The sequence below is a fragment of the Cebus imitator genome, unplaced genomic scaffold (genome assembly GCF_001604975.1).
Source record: "Cebus imitator isolate Cc_AM_T3 unplaced genomic scaffold, Cebus_imitator-1.0 Scaffold247, whole genome shotgun sequence".
Taxonomy (NCBI): Eukaryota; Metazoa; Chordata; class Mammalia; order Primates; family Cebidae; genus Cebus; species Cebus imitator.
In genome coordinates, this window is record NW_016107562.1 from 1208640 (window position 1) to 1224663 (window position 16024).

The following is a 16024-nucleotide window of genomic DNA, read 5'->3' on the forward strand; positions in this document are numbered from 1 at the left end:
AAAATATCTGTTTTAGTTTGGACTCCCCAGAAATGGGTCCCACACCAGGGACTGGGGTGCCTGTGATGACTGAGGATAAGCTCTTCAGTCGAAACCTCTCAGAGACTGGAGAGTAGGCAGGGGAGGCAGGAAGAGCCCGGATGAAATCTATCCTTGGCCTCATCCAGGAGATGGGTGGGGTGAGGTGGCTGGGCTCTGGAGCGTGAAATCACACTTCAGAGGGTGTCCTCCTTGAGGCCTGGCGGCTGCACTGTTACAGCCAGGGACAGTCATGGGCTGTGGCCTCTGGTAGAAAGACAGCAGAGAGTGAGGTCCCGTTCTCGCTCTACTGGGCAGAGGCTTGGAGTAGGGGACTAGGTGTGGGCTGCTGGTGCCAATCCTCGTGGCGGCTGGGGAATGAGGACACACGCTCAGCAGAGTAGGTCCGAGAGAGCAAGGCTGGCACTCCAGCAGCCAGGTCAGCATCAGCAAAGGGACTTCCACACCAAGCAGCTTGTTAAGTCAAGTTTCGCCCGAAGCTGCCTCCTTCTGTTTTAAGTTCAGCCTGAAGGTTTTTGTGTACATTGTGACTACAAGAAGCGGAGGTGACAGCTGACCATGGCCCACCCCTATGCCAGTCACTGAGTTTGGGCCAGTCAATGTAGCCAGCAGTTGCTGAGGCAGAACCGATTCTGTTGTCTCCGGACCTCACTTGCGCGTCCTGTGTCTCACTTTCCTTTTGCTGTCCAGAAATTTTCTTTCAGCACGTGGCTGCACCATAGTCTCTCTGAATGTGCTGTGATTCTGGGAGCTGCGTGATTCACAAATTGTTCATTGCTCAGTTAAACTCTTTTAAATTTAATTCGGCTGACGTGTTTATTTTATTTTATTTATTTATTTATTTAAGATGGGGTTTCACCACGATGGCCAGGCTGGTCTTGAACTCCTGACCTCAGGTGATCCACCCACCTCGGCCTCCCAAAGTGCTAGGATTACAGGCGCAAGCCACCGCGCCCGGCCTGACGTGTTTATTTTAACAAGTTTAAGGTCACTCTCCATCCGACTCCCCTTCCCTGGGCCACTTCCACAAAATACCAGGGCCCTTCACAAGGCTTTCTACTGGTAGCTACTCAAAGGAGCCAAAGCTGGCTCCTACCTGTCGTCCCAGCACTCTGGGAGGCTGAGGCAGGTGTGTCACGTGAGTTTGGGAGTTCAAGACCAGCATGGGCAATGTGGGGAAACCCATCTCTACGAAAAAATTAAAAAATGAGCAGGTCCTAGAAGCTTATGCCTGTAGTCTCGCCTACTTAGGTGGCTGAGGCAGGCGGATCACCTAAGCCACAGAGATGGAGGCTGCCCTGACCTGAGAGCACACTCCAGCCTGGGTGACAGAGGCAGACATGGTCTCAAAAAAAAAAAAAAAAAGTCAAATCTTTAACGTTTCTTTTCCTTGCTGTAGGCCAATTGCTCTTCTAGGCAGGGAAGGGTGTCCCCATTTTCTGTAAATGGAAACAAGGCGATTAACAGTTCTTCAGCACAAACAGTCGCAAGGATCAGGAACTGGGACGAGGTGTGTGTGGGTTTCCTCTTTTCCAGTTATACAAGGAAGTAACACTGGCCTTGAAGTTGCAAGATGTATGATTTATAGCATTTCAAAAATTGATTCATTTATAGCATCAGACCGGCATACTTCCTCATCAAGTAGAAAAATATACCAGAGACAAATCTATTTTAGACTCCAGATTCTTTTACTGTAATTGAACCACGAAGTTTTTAACATGAATTGTAAAAAGAAAGAGAATGATACAGTTTTAAATTCGTATGAAATCTGATGAGGACAGAGGAAATGGTGGCTTTGGGGAAGTAGGTGGAAGTGAAGTGTGGGGGGTGGGGGAGGAAATGACAGAAATGAATTGTTCCAGATCAGAGAAAAAAATAGTGTTATGTCTTAAAAAATTAAAATACAGGCCGAGGTGGGTGGATCATGAGGTCAAGAGATCGAGACCATCCTGGTCAACATGGTGAAACCCCGTCTCTACTAAAAATACAAAAAATTTGCTGGGCATGGTGGCGCACGCCTGTAATCCCAGCTACTCAGGAGGCTGAGGCAGGAGAATTGCCTGAACCCAGGAGGCGGAGGTTGCGGTGAGCCGAGATCGCGCCATTGCACTCCAGCCTGGGTAACAAGAGTGAAACTCCATCTCAAAAAAAAAAAAAATTAAAATACTTTGCTCAAAATTGACTTGCTATTTCCAATGTAATCAGTTTTTAGAATTGTATACACGCAGACATACAAAATGGGATCACAAGGTGCAAGTAGTTCTGTAGCCTTTTAAAAAATACTAATGAATATTTTCAGCCATTATAAACATTCTTTCTAAAATATGCCTTTAGGTGGATAGCCTTCCATTTTATGAATGTGTCATAATGTATTTAATTCATCATCTGTTGAACATTTCATTTATTTGCAGGGCAGTGACATTTTCATTTTAATTATGCACAGTACCAAACAAAGTACCCTGAATAGGTAGACTGGATTCCTATTGTTTGGTTATAGGATTGTCATTGCCATTGAATAAAATTTGCAAAAGTACGTTTACATTTCGGAAGAACAAAATTTAGTAAGCGGTTGTGTTCTTGATGAAATGCCTCATGTGACGGAGACCAGTGCTATTTAAAAGTACAATTTTACTTTAGAATTATCCAACAGACATGTGCTTCCACAAGCAGGAATTTTCCATTCCATGGCTTTTGAGGCTAAGGAAATTGGTATAATCCTTATTTCCACAGTAAAATTAATGCCACAATAAAGTCATTATGTTAAGCTCTGAGTGACTCCCAGAAAATGATTTTTAATTAGAGAAAACATCAGAATGACGTTTAATCACCGGCTTTCTTCGTAAATCATTCATTACTAAGAAAATGTGAGAAATATCACTTGATCTGAAAGTCAGTACAAGCCGCAGCATAGCTCAGGCCCTTAGATGTTCGAGAGACTGAGCTGTGCCCCCAGCTCTGATATTTCAATGGTAAGTCTTGCAAGTTCTCGTTTGTAAATAGAGTAGGGTGCCACTGTATGATCGCTGTGGTTCCTTCTGCCCCGAGAAGGTATTGTTGAGCTCTTTAGAAAATACACACACTCATAGTTAATTTAAAACATAATATCAAAAGACTGATCCCAAACTCAGCTAAATCACTAACTAGCCTCCTTAGATTCGACTTTGTGTGTCAGTTTCTGCATTTATAAAGTGAGGGATTAGACTAGAACAGATGGTGAGTCATAGATGTTTAGTACTGGAAGATACTTCGTTGACTTTCTTTTCCAAATAGGAAACTTCAAGCTACAGAGATTCAGTGACTTGGCTGGAGTTGAACAGAGGAAAGGGCAGAGCTTAAGTCTGTGCCCAGATCATTTTATTTCCATGTCCAGCGTTCTTTCTCCTGACCACCAAACTCTATAGCTATTTTGCTCTGAAATTTATGAATTTAAGATGAGCCAAATGAGGGTTTATGCCTCATTTGTTCATAGAACATTTGTATGTTCATAGAACATTACAACTAGATATCTATAAATTTGTCCTGTTTTTTAGGTTGCTCAAAATTGGCAATTAGCCAGATCTGAGTGCTCTTTAAATAGGAGAACACTGTTTGCTCTTTTTCCTTTGAGAACAAATTTAAACCATAATTTATCTTTCTTGAGTCCATATCTGCCTGCTTTCAGACTCAATCCTGTGGCTAAAAGCAGAGCCAAAAATAGTAACAGAAAAATATATACAAACAAGTGGTAACACAGCAAATGACGGTGGAGCAGTCTGTGCTGTTTATTAGATTCCAGTCTTAAAATAGGAGCAGGGATAATCTGTGGATGCAGTCTTATTTTGAAATAAAATACATTATTTCAAATATCAGCTGTCCTTGGGACTGACGTTAATCATCTTTGCAAGAAGTTGCTTTGTAGATGTCATAGTGGATCAACAGATTTGCCTACAACTGTGAGCCATATAGGGAAAACTTTGGCTCTTTCTCCGGGAGTGGAAGGCCTCAAGCAAGTCTTAGCCTGCAGACAGTGGTGGAGGCTTCTTCAGAGGCGGGAGAGTGGGTGGGGTGGGAGTGTTCTCTGCTCCCAATCATCTTCTCTGATGTAGATGCTGTTGGGTGGATTCGGTGTTATTAGCGGCTAGAATCAACAGGACAAGGCGGTGGGGACCTGGGGAATACGCAGTAGGCAGAGATCTGCAAGTCGTTTGGCTGCAGAATTCACAGGGAGGGGTTCTGCCCAGCGCCAGTGGGTGGAGCTTTCTTTTCTGCCTGTTCATCATGCACATGGGAATTTCTTTATTTCTTGTTTTTTTTGGGGAATATATATTTAAATTTTTAAACCTTTATTTTTAATCGTGTGTATTTATGGGGTACAGTTGAATGTTTTGATATATGTATGCATTATAGAAAGATTTGATCCAGCTGATTAATGTATACATCACCTCACCAGCACCATTTTGTGTGTGTGTGTGGTGAGAATGTTAAAAATTGATTCTTTCAGCAATTTTGAAATATGCAGTATTATTACCTATGATTGTCTCTAATAGAGTTCTGGGCAAGCTTATCTGAGACATGGGAAATTGGGATTATCCCATTCCCCATTTACTGATTAAGCTTGAGTGTGAATTTTCCTCCAACCCACTCAAGGGCACAAAAGTTTAGTTAAACAGACCATTACTCTATCTGCTAGAAAATTCCTAGAGAAATTGACTGTTCCTCAGTTTCTTATAAATAATGATGCTATGTCAACATGTCATAGAGAAGAAGTCAGAAAACTTCTCTGTAAAGGGCCACATAGTATTCTCAACTTATCTGGCCGTATTATGTTGAAATTACACAACTCTGCCGTTGTAGGGTGAAAGTGACCATAGACAATGTGTAAATACATGAGTGTGGATGCATTTCAGTAACAGTTTATTTACAAAAAGAGGGAGGAGGACATATTTGTAGTTTGCAACCCCTCCCAGAAAGCAGACCTGTTTCATGTCTGTTTTAAATATGGCTGGTGCCATTTTCTTGCAGTTACACAGAGAGCAATCTTGGGATAAACTTCTATCCTCTTTTCTCCTTTATTTCCCACATTTAATCAATAATTAATACTGTGGATTTCACCTTCTCAAGGTCTTTTCTGTCATCTGCTCAGTGGGGCCTTTTTGGACCAACCTATCTGAAACAGGCTCAACTCACTCTCCATCTCATCATGCTGTGTGTCTCCTTAAAAGCTCAGGTTATGACCTGAAGTGACCACGTTTATTTGTTCAGTTGTTCATTATTTGTCTCCCATAATGAAATAATTGCTTGAGGGCAAGGACTCTGCCTCTCTTCTTCACTGCAGTAGAACGCTGCTTGGCACAAGACACAAGGCAGGCACTCGGTGAATGCTTGCAGAAAGAGAAAGGACCCCAAACCAGTCCTCCTTCTTCTAAATTCCCGTATTTTACAATACACCCTTCATATAAACTCTGCAGTTATTACTTCAAGGCCCGGGGGGAAAGATGGAACATTAAAAATAGGATAAATCAAAGAGGGTTTAGTAAAGGGACCATTTATATAGTGTGTGCAGGTGAGCAAAAGGAAAAGGAACACAGTGGGGCTGTTACCCATCCTTAGGCATGAAGCCGAAAGTGAGTTGTCAAAAGAACCTGAAATAGAGGGTCTTGTGGAGAGACGCTCTGTTATAGAACCTCTGTCCCCCGAATGTGGGATGCAGCTAGTCAGAGGCAACTTCCAGGTAGGAGGAGGGGAGCAAACGCCGTCACCTCATTCTCTTCCCTGCCTCAGACCTCCTGCTGGGACCCTACAGGAACTGAAGCAGACCGGGAGGCAAAGGAGCCAACTGATGTCATCCACAGAGAATAGCATCCTGGGGTCCACAGGGGTAAACAAGACATCTGGCACCGTCACTCCTGGCCCCTCAGCATCTGATTTTGTTTGCAGGAAAAGTCTGCGTCTCCATCACTGGGGCCACATGAAGTTCCATCAGCTACTGAATCATAATAGGGTAGCATCAGTTGAGTCACAGCTGTGACTGAAGTAACAACGTTAATGATCACTGAGTTCTCCACGTAAGGTAGCAGAGGGGAAAAGGAAAGACGACAGAAGCGGTAGCGGGCACCATCCCCATCTCTGTAGCTGGACGCAGAACATGATTTGGTAATCAGATTCCTTTTTCTACCATGCATCCTGTCTACGTTTTCCCTTCTCTTTGTCAGCACTGTGGCTGGACAGGGATTCTCTCCTGGTAGGATGATCTAAACTTTCATTCCTCTAAGATCCTAAAATAAATAAGCAAAGTGATTCCTGAATCTTCTTTTGAGTGTCTATTTCCTGAGGCCAGTTTTGGTAGTATTAATAAATGTAGCGGGAAATGCATGGCAACTCAAATGAAGATAATTCAAGGAGAGATTAATAAGAGTACTATGCACAAAGGTGTTGCACAGGGTGTAAGGAAGTCTTAAGCTGTGATTTTGGAGTTTCCCAGGCTACTAACAGGGAAACTCCTTGGCCTGAAAGAAAAAGACTCATTACTATAATCTGGAATGAGAGGGTCCCATGAAGAACACAACTTCAGAACTGTTTTTTGGTTAGGGAGAAAGAACTGTCTTGAAGTGACCCTGCCAGGCAGGATACAGGGGAAGTGCCCTCACCTCACTCTCCTTTCTCCGACACCGCTGGGGCTCCACAGTGGTCAAAACCACACAGAAGCCAGAGAACAAAACAGCTGTTGATGGGTTACAGGCTCTTGGGGCAGGAAACCAGTTAGAGAAGGGTTGGAGAGGGTCTTAAAGGGAAAACAAAGATCTCGGGCACCTTTATATAGCATTCCTAAAAAACACACACAGAAAAAGTCAAATGATTCCTAAGACAAAACAAAATTCCACCTTTGCTGGCTTTCCATTGATAAGGGCAGGCGAGCCCCCCGATTGGGACTTCATCTGGGAGGGGCTTGGCTTCACCCAGGAAAGTATTCAAGGGCGAACCGGTGATGTTAACAGCCACCTTTATTGAAGTGCAGTGTTCAGCTGCCGCACAGTACTGCTCCTTGTGGAAAGGGCTGCCCCACGAGCAGTGTGCGGCTCAGGAGCAGTTCCGCGGTCATATTTATACCTACTTTTAATTACATGCTTGGGTTAGTTTATGCAGACATTTTTAGAAACAGGGTGGAAACATCCAGGTCATTGTCATGGAAAGGGGTGGTAATTTCAGGTGTTGCCATGGCAATGGTAAACTGACGTGGCAGGAGTGGGTGTGTCTTACGGGGAGAGGTACTTTCACCTCTTCCCTGTTTCAGTCTTCAATGCAGTCCAGAGTTTGAGCTCCACCTTCTACCTCAGCATCATCTACAGAATAAAATCCCATCTGCTTAATATGCTGTCCAATCCTCCAACAATCTCTCCTTATCAAAACTTTCCCAATTCATGCTGTTATTTGGGCTTAATACTATGTATTTTTATTCTCCTTTATAACTCATACCAGAAAGCAATTCTTCCTCATCTGTTTTTGTTTTTGTTTTTGTTTTTTGAGATGGAGTTCCGTCCTTGTTGCCCAGGCTGGAGTACAATGGCACTATCTCGTCTTACCACAACCTCTGCCTCCCAGGTTCAAGTGATTCTCCTGCCTCAGTCTCCTGAGTAGCTGGGATTACAGGCATGTGCCACCTCTCCCGGCTAATTTTGTATTTTTAGAAGAGATGGGGTTTCTCCATGTTGATCAGGCTGGTCTCAAACTCCAGACCTCAGGTGATGGCCAGCCTCGGCCTCCCAAAGAGCTGGGATTGCAGGCATGAGCCACCATGCCTGGCCTCATCTGTTCGTAAGCTCACTTTAAAATTGTGTCCTTATGTCCAAGGTACATTCAAATAAAGTTACTCTCCTCTTCTCCCTTTGGACTTATTCCAGACGTAGTATACTTGTCATGAATGTAGCTCTTACTGAATTCAGGAATTGCATTAGATGCTTTGATTATACTATTTAATTGTCATAGGAGTCTAGCAATATGGTTAGTTTTATACATCATTGCAAATAAAGAATCTGAGTCTCAGAGTGAGCTGGCTGTAACCACCTCACCGCACTGATGAATCCGAGCATAGCTGATGGTGGAATGGCCTGAGTGGTCAGCTTCCTCATGTGACATGACATGAGGCACAGAACACCTCCTATGAAGGGTTCTTGCCAAAATAGCCTGGATCTAGTCAAGTCTTTAGATCCAACAACCAGTTTTCAGGGAATATGGACAACAGAAGATCATGCAAGAATGCAACTTGAAGAAGAAAAAATCAGACCCAAATATGAAATGGGACCTCCTATCAGAAAATTGCTCTAATTTCTGCCAAAAGTCAACTTTATGGGAAAAAAAGAGATGGAGAACCACTCTTGATCAAGACACATAGCAGTTAGAACCACCAACCCCAGTGTGCAGGGCTTGCTGGGACCCTGGTTTGCCCAAACTCATAAAGCGTGTATCAGCAGAGCTGTAATTCAAGCTTATCGAGGTCTGCCCAAGGGTGCAGAGACGCTGTCCGTGCCCTGCACATTCCCTCTAGGCATTTGCTGTTCTCACAGTAGCCTTTCTGTTTCAAAGGCTTCTGACTTCAAGACCCTGAGACTCTCCGCCTGGGCCGTTCATCTGGCCCATGCCTGGGGCAGTCCAGGAAAGAGGGGAGCTCTGGCCGTGAGAGTAGACCTCAGCCAATAAAGGAAGGAGTTGGAGTGGAAATATCTCACTTCTCTTTTGTGTGGATAGTTCTCATAACTGGTCTTCACAATTTCCCAAATGTCCCAGTAGGACTTATTCCCAGTTACAGAATTGGGGTTTTCATGAACACACCCGGTATGGGTGTTCTCTCTCTGTCTTCCTTCTTCAGCTCATCTGGCAGTGCTTCCTGGAATCACTTTCCAAATAATCCATGAACATATCCTTTCACCAGGATCTGCTTCTGGGGAACCCATCCTAAATCGGGGTTAAAACTTCTGCTCTTTCCATTGGTCAACACTGCCTTCTTCATCCATTCTGTCTTGTGATGCAGTTGATAGGAGGCTGTATGACATCGTTCATATGAGCGACTCTGTAGGCATGTAAACCCAGGGCTTCACCCCAGCTTCCGCACTTGCTAATCGCCTGAACTTAGGCAGCTGAAACTGAGCCTCAACATTCTCACTGGTAAAATAGGTTAACAATAGAGAGGTTCCTCTCTTTACACTTTTAGCTTCTTCCACTTGGTGCTGTTTCTAGCACTAGACTTGTTGATGAGCACCTACGAAAGTTCATGAATCTAGGTAATAATACAGAAGTAACTCACGGCAAGATGTTAGTGATAGCTTGAATAAAGTCATTTTGTACTTTTGCATAAATGGACTGAGTACAACCTCTAGGAACATGTTGTACTGGGGAGTCAAGGAGTTTCTGTGCCTACTGGGCAGAGACAGTGTGAGCATGGCACGTATTTGTGTGAAGAACACAGCCTCATGTCTGACAAAAGCAGAGCTGAGTGAAAGAGTCTTTGTAGTTGCCTGTCTCACTCTAGATTTTAAGTTCCTAGATGGCAGAAACAGTGTTTTATTAATCTCAGCTATTTCCTTATGGCAGCTATGCAAAAATGAACAAAATGCATTTTATACTCCACAATTCATTTTATAACATTTGCAGTATTCATAGAACTTCAAACCAAGTAACCAGCAGCACGCTGTACTGAAAGCTCACCTACGAAATACAATTTCCTGTATTTCTACAGCTTCCTTACAGCAAATTTCCTTCTTTCATTTCTCTGTCCCGTTATCATGTCATTAGGCTTGTTTTAATTCATCTGCTTTTTAAAATATCATCTCTTCTGAGAGCTTTCCTCCCCTGATTCTCAGACTTTGGATCTCATCTCAACTTAGTCTTCCTTGTTTCCTTAAGATACTGGGGTGATTTCTGGAGTTGGTGGTTTCTGGTGGTTTCTGGAGTTAGTCTTCCTTGGCTCCTTAAGATACTGGGGTGGTTTCTGGTTTCTATTGTTTTTTTCACTTATATTACTGATTTCACCTAACTTCCAACTTCAATATGTGTAACAACCAATAACATATTTACAACTACAAATAATTTTCTCTCAATAACAACTCAATAATATTACATAGTTACTGCCACTTACCCATTTAGTATTTCATGAACTCTTCTTCTCCAATAAATATCAATTGTTAAATCCCTTTTCTTCTCAAATTGTCTACTTTCATTATTTCTCTTTTTTCATCAGGTTAATTACCTGCTTAAACCCAATGTTGTCCTGCTCTGTGAGTTTATGTCTAGACCAGCGTTGACCAACAGAAATTTCTAAGATGATGGAGATGCTTTGTATCAGGCTGTGTAATAAGGTACTCACCACTCACAAATGTCTACTGAGCACTTGAAATGTGTGACCACATATTAATAACTGTAAGACTTAATTCTCTATTTACTGGAAACTTACACTGAGGAGCAATATAGCTCTGTGGCTGGGAGGACAGGCTTTGGAGTCCCAGAGGTGGCTCTGGGTCGTTCTCCTGGGTTTACTAGTAGAGTGACCTTGGTTTGAGTGAGCCACTACACCTCTGTGGGTCCTCATTTCCTCAGCTAGAGTATGGGCAGAATAATAGTCCCTGTCCCATAGGGTTGGTGTGAATATTAAATACCCAATGGAAAGTGCTTAACCCAGTGCTGAGTAGTCATTATCACGTAAACATTTTTGGTGATGTTATTAGTTAAAAAATTATTTTCTAGAGCAAAATTACTTATATGCTCCCAGATGAATCTCCAAGGATAACTGCAGCAACAGTAGATATTCTGCAGATAGACAGTTGTTGAGTTAATGAAGAAACAATGAATGAATGAATTGCTATGACGAACGAATGCTCTGTTCTCTACATGCTCAGGGCCACTTGCTGAGTCAAAAGTAGGGGCAGCAGTAAGAAATCCAGCTTTGACTAAATTTGTCTCTGTGCTCTCAGGAAGTCTGCTGTATAGGATGAGCATAAAACAGAGTGACTGTGCAGAGTGGGACTTTAAGTTTCTACTTTATGTCCTGCCTTGTTTGATTTTCTCATAAGCATGGATTATTTTTATAGTAAGAGCAAGCAATTACTATATGTATAATTAATTATTCTAATAAAATAGTCACAAAGTACCTTCAAGTACCATGAATTAGTATTACTGTACCTTATGTGGGTAATGCCTGACTGAACAAGATTAGAAATATTTGGCAATTTTAATTAACAAGCCTGAGAGGTTTTTTTGGAATTAATATCATCTTTTCTCTGTTTCTTTTTTTTTTTTTGTAGTCAGTTATTTAATTCAGTTCTTAAGACATTTAGAACACCAATTTGTGAGGATACATTCCATTTGTCAGGCAAACACAGATCACAGGTAGCCCTGGAGCTGGGGAATAGCTTTGATTTTTGGTCAAATTTGTGAGCCCAGAGCTTTCTGATCAATCTTGTGCTGCTCTGTAATCTCGTATTTCTATGTGGACGATCTCACCTTCCTGGAGTCGGGGCTTCTGCAGCTGCTGCTTCTTGAAGTAAGCATCAGTAAGATGTTTTGGGATTTTTACATTGCTGATATCAACTTTGGTTGAGGCAGCAATGACAAATTTCTGGGGTGTTCTTCGTAGAGGAACTTGATTGAGGACCAGAGTTCCAGTCACAGGTAACAAGCCACCAGCCAGCTGCTTCAGGAAAACCACCCTTTTGCCCCTGTGGCTTCAGTGGGGATGATCAGAATGGTCCAGGGGTGATGCTGGCTCTCAGTTTTCTTACGTGCTGACTCAAGGGTTTTTTTTTTTTTGTTGTTGTTTTTTTTGCGCTGAGGCTCAACAGCTTTCAAGGCTCATCTTCAGTAGGATAATACCCAGGCATTTTGTGAAGTTTAACCACCCGGGTACCGCCGTTCTTGTCACCACTAACTGGTTTTGTAACAGTTGCAAGAACCTTCTCCTTTTTCTTTTCAACCTTGGATTTAGCGACTGAGTACTTCCTCTTGTACATGGCCTTTCTGGAATACATGGCAGGTGGGGAATACCTGCCAATTCCTCTGACAAGGACAGGATTGCAGCTGCAATGGGGCTTCCCCTTCTTGGGCTTTTGAGCCTTGAAGTTACCCTTTTTCACTTTGCTACCAGCATCAGCCTTCCTGGCTTCGGTTTCTTCTCTTTAGTATCCGGCTTCTCAACTTTTCACCCGCCATCTTGCAAGATGGGAAAAGCTGGGATTAATATTTTATGATCAGCAATGTAAAAAAAAAAATAGGCCGGGTGTGGTGGCTCACGCCTGCAATCCCAGCACTTTGGGAGGCCGAGGCAGGTGGATCACAAGGTCAGGAGATCGAGATCATCCTGGTAAGCATGGTGAAACCCCATCTCTATTAAAATACAGAAAGTTAGCTGGGCGTGGTGGTGCGTGCCTGTAATCCCAGCTACTCGGGAGGCTGAGGCAGGGGAATCTCTTAAACTTGGGAAGTGGAGGTTGCAGTGAGCCAAGATCACACCACTGCACTCCAGCCTGGCAACAGAGCAAGACTCCATCTCAAGGAAAAAAAAAAGTAAGATTCACATGAAACTGAATAGGCCCTCAATAAACTCATACACACACATTCCTTTATAAAAATTTGACACAGAAAACTTTAGTCAGAACAGGTTAACATAGTTACCAGTCTTCATAGTGATGAAAGCTTTGAGATCATTGAGTACTCTCATATTTTTCGCAGAAAGAGACAAAGAGAAAAGAAGAAGAAGAAAAAAAGACTGTGTTTCCCGAAAGCCAGTAGCTATTGCATAATATTTTTTTAATCCATGTGGAGTATAATATGAAATAATTTTATAATTTGCTGTTAGAATTGTATTTGTATTTAGAAATGTTTTGCAATTAGTGGAATATAACACATTAATAGTTGAATCAATTAAATAAACATGCTAAGGTTCATATTATTCATTTATAGCTCCCAGATTTAATATAATAAAATAAAGAAGCTTATTATTTTATATTATATACTTAAGAGAATCATTCATGATTGATTTGGATACATTTGTAAAACCTACGTGATGTGCCCCTGGTGAAGTCCTGTGAAACACAACCTCTGAATGTTGCTAAACTGTACAAAACTTTTAAATAAAACATTCCTATCTCTAATATGTTTGCCAGAATAATGAATCACGGTAGGCTGTTGTCGGTAAGCTAGTAGCCAGTGACGTGTGTTCCTTCTGCTTTCCCTTAATGTTTGAGCAAGTGGTTGGAGTTGTTATCACCAAAACCAAACTATTGGGAGCATTCTGATCTGTACGACAGTTTATGCCTCACATGACCGATATTCTCAAAAAGGTTGTGATGGGCATGCACTGCTGACTCAGTTACAATTTGTCAAAATCATAAACAAAACATATACACGTCCCCACTTCTGTTCCTTCAGCTGTTTTTATAACCACACTTCATTTCTTTGGAATGTCAGTTTGGGGCTGGTGGGAGGATTCACTGAAGAGTTGGCAAATATAATAAAGAGTATTCAAACTTTGGAGTAAGTCACTACCTCTGCTCCTCAAACAGTTTTGTATTTGTACAATGAGGATATTTACACTTACAGAGTAACTGAACACTTACTGAAATGTGTTAAGGAATTTTAAAATCATTTTTAAATTTGTAAAATAGTACATATTCACCATACCAAAAAGCATAAAAAACAAAATAAAAGCAATGTATTATTCCATTATTTAGCGATTACTACTAACAATTTTTTTCTTTTTTTTAAAACCAAAAGATAAATATATGATTTTGTGTTCTGCTTTTTTCACTTCATCTTATAGATAGTAATTTATCCAAAGTCACTAAATAATAAAGCTTTATTTTTAAACTGCAAAATGCTACAAAAAAGCAAGGTCCATGTACCATTGCTGTTCAATCTTCAGTTCTGAGTCTGAAAAAGACTAATACGTTATCAAGGGAACTTGAGATATCTATTGCTTGGCAATTTTCAGGACAGTGTGATTCCTCAGTGCCCAAATTGACCATTTAGTTTGTTGTATTGAGATGGACTTTTTATTTTCAAGTAAATATCAAATTGAAAAGTGCAAGAAGTACTCACTGTCAAGTAATGGTAGACCTAGACTAACACTGTAAAAACATATTCACAATTTAAGCAGAGAAACATCTTCAAATTCCACTTTCAATTTCCTAAGCATTTCAACAAGTAGTATGGGAAGTGTGGATTTTGTCAATAGCTCCTCCATGAGTGAAGCTTTGCAAACAAATGAAATAACTTTTGTGAGCCATTAGCAACACTAAGAACTTAGCAAATTAGTAAGCAGGACAAATATAAGTTATACGTCTACTGCATTCTCTTTATTCATATATTTATTCTTATTTAATTTATAGAATTGAACCTTTTGGTAACATCTTAGCAATATGATATCTAGCTTTCAGCGAATACCAGCCTATGCTTATTCACTGATTTTTAATCTGAAGGAAGTAGAGAGCTACAAAGTTATATTTGCTGGGGTCTCTGGCCTATTTACCTCTATTCTTACTCTTCTTGTTTGAATTGCATGGTTCAATTATAGAAATGGCAGTAACTGTTCATAATCGTTCCTTCATGTACAATGAATGATTTTGAATGATATTAGCACAGCCCAGTACCTTGGTATAAGCTCATTGTCAAGGTTGCCTATTACAATTTATTTGTGTTATTCAGTTTATGTGTCTAGGCTAGAGACTGGGTGGTGGATGGAGCTCAGTTTTTTCAAAGGGTGAGAAATCTGTCTTGTACTTTTCACTAAGTGTAACTCTAGGCAAATTATTCAGTCTCTTGACATTAGCATTCTAATCTATAACATGGGTTGGATTTAGTGATCTCTATAACATGCCTTCTACAATAAAAGAATTGACTTTTAAAACATCGAAGTTAGACATTTTGGTAATTTGTAAATCAACAAGGACAGAGGAATAAAGTAGTTCCACACAAATTTATACGTAGAACACCAAGACATTACTTAATTTCCCAATGTTATAAAAGAAGCAGAAGTGGTCTTGAGAAAGACAAGCCCTCTTCCTCATGTCTTGGTGATATAAACTCTAAAGAGACACTTGGCACAGTGGGATCCCAACATCCCACAGCTGTCTGAGGTCCCACTGCACACTGGCAATAGAACATTCCCTGTAGCCTGTATTTAAACTTGCGCCTGCTGGGGAACCCCCTGGTGTTGCCCTGAAGTCAGTGGTGCAGCTGTTAATTTCCACAGTTTGCTTTACTTACTAGGAGACTGTTGCCAGAGCAGGAAGACAGAGGGCCATATGGGTGAAGAAAGGTGCCACACGGGTGAAAGGTGCCACTTGGGTGAAAGGTGCCACATGGGTGAAAGGTGGATACATGGGTGAAAGGTGCCACACGGGTGAAAGGTGGACACACGGGTGAGAGGTGCCACACGGGTGAAAGGTGGACACATGGGTGAAAGGTGCCACACGGGTGAAAGGTGCCACATGGGTGAAAGGTGGATACATGGGTGAAAGGTGCCACACGGGTGAAAGGTGGACACATGGGTGAGAGGTGCCACACGGGTGAAAGGTGTAGCAGAGCCCTGAGCTGCTGGAACGTTTCAGAGATCTAGTATTGATAGGCCAGGTGGACCAGGTTGTGTCATAATTTAATTCTTAAATTTGGGTCAATAAGCACAGACATAGGAAAACAGCAGGAAATGAAACCTTCATTATTTATTCAAAGTCTATCAACTGGGTTCCCACTATATTACAGAGCCTTTCCTTTTTCTGGAGATGTAGTCATGAACGTGATTACAAACATAAATATGTTTGCTATCTTAAAGTATATAATAAAAATAATCAGCTTTCCTAATTTTTGTTTTTGTATTAAATCTAAAGATGCAAGTGAAAAATATGAACCTTAGCATGTTTAGTGGAAGAAAAAGACTGTAAACATACTAGTGAAACAAAAAAAATGGAAAATGATAAGTTAAATACAACAAAGTTAAAACAAGACTATAAGAAATAGGGAGCAG

At 41.5% G+C, this 16024-nt stretch overlaps 1 pseudogene; it reads right to left on the reverse strand.

Annotated features, from left to right (window-relative positions):
* Positions 1-11338: 11338 nt before the first annotated feature.
* On the reverse strand, positions 11339-15493 carry LOC108282654 (annotated as a pseudogene).
* Positions 15494-16024: the final 531 nt, after the last annotated feature.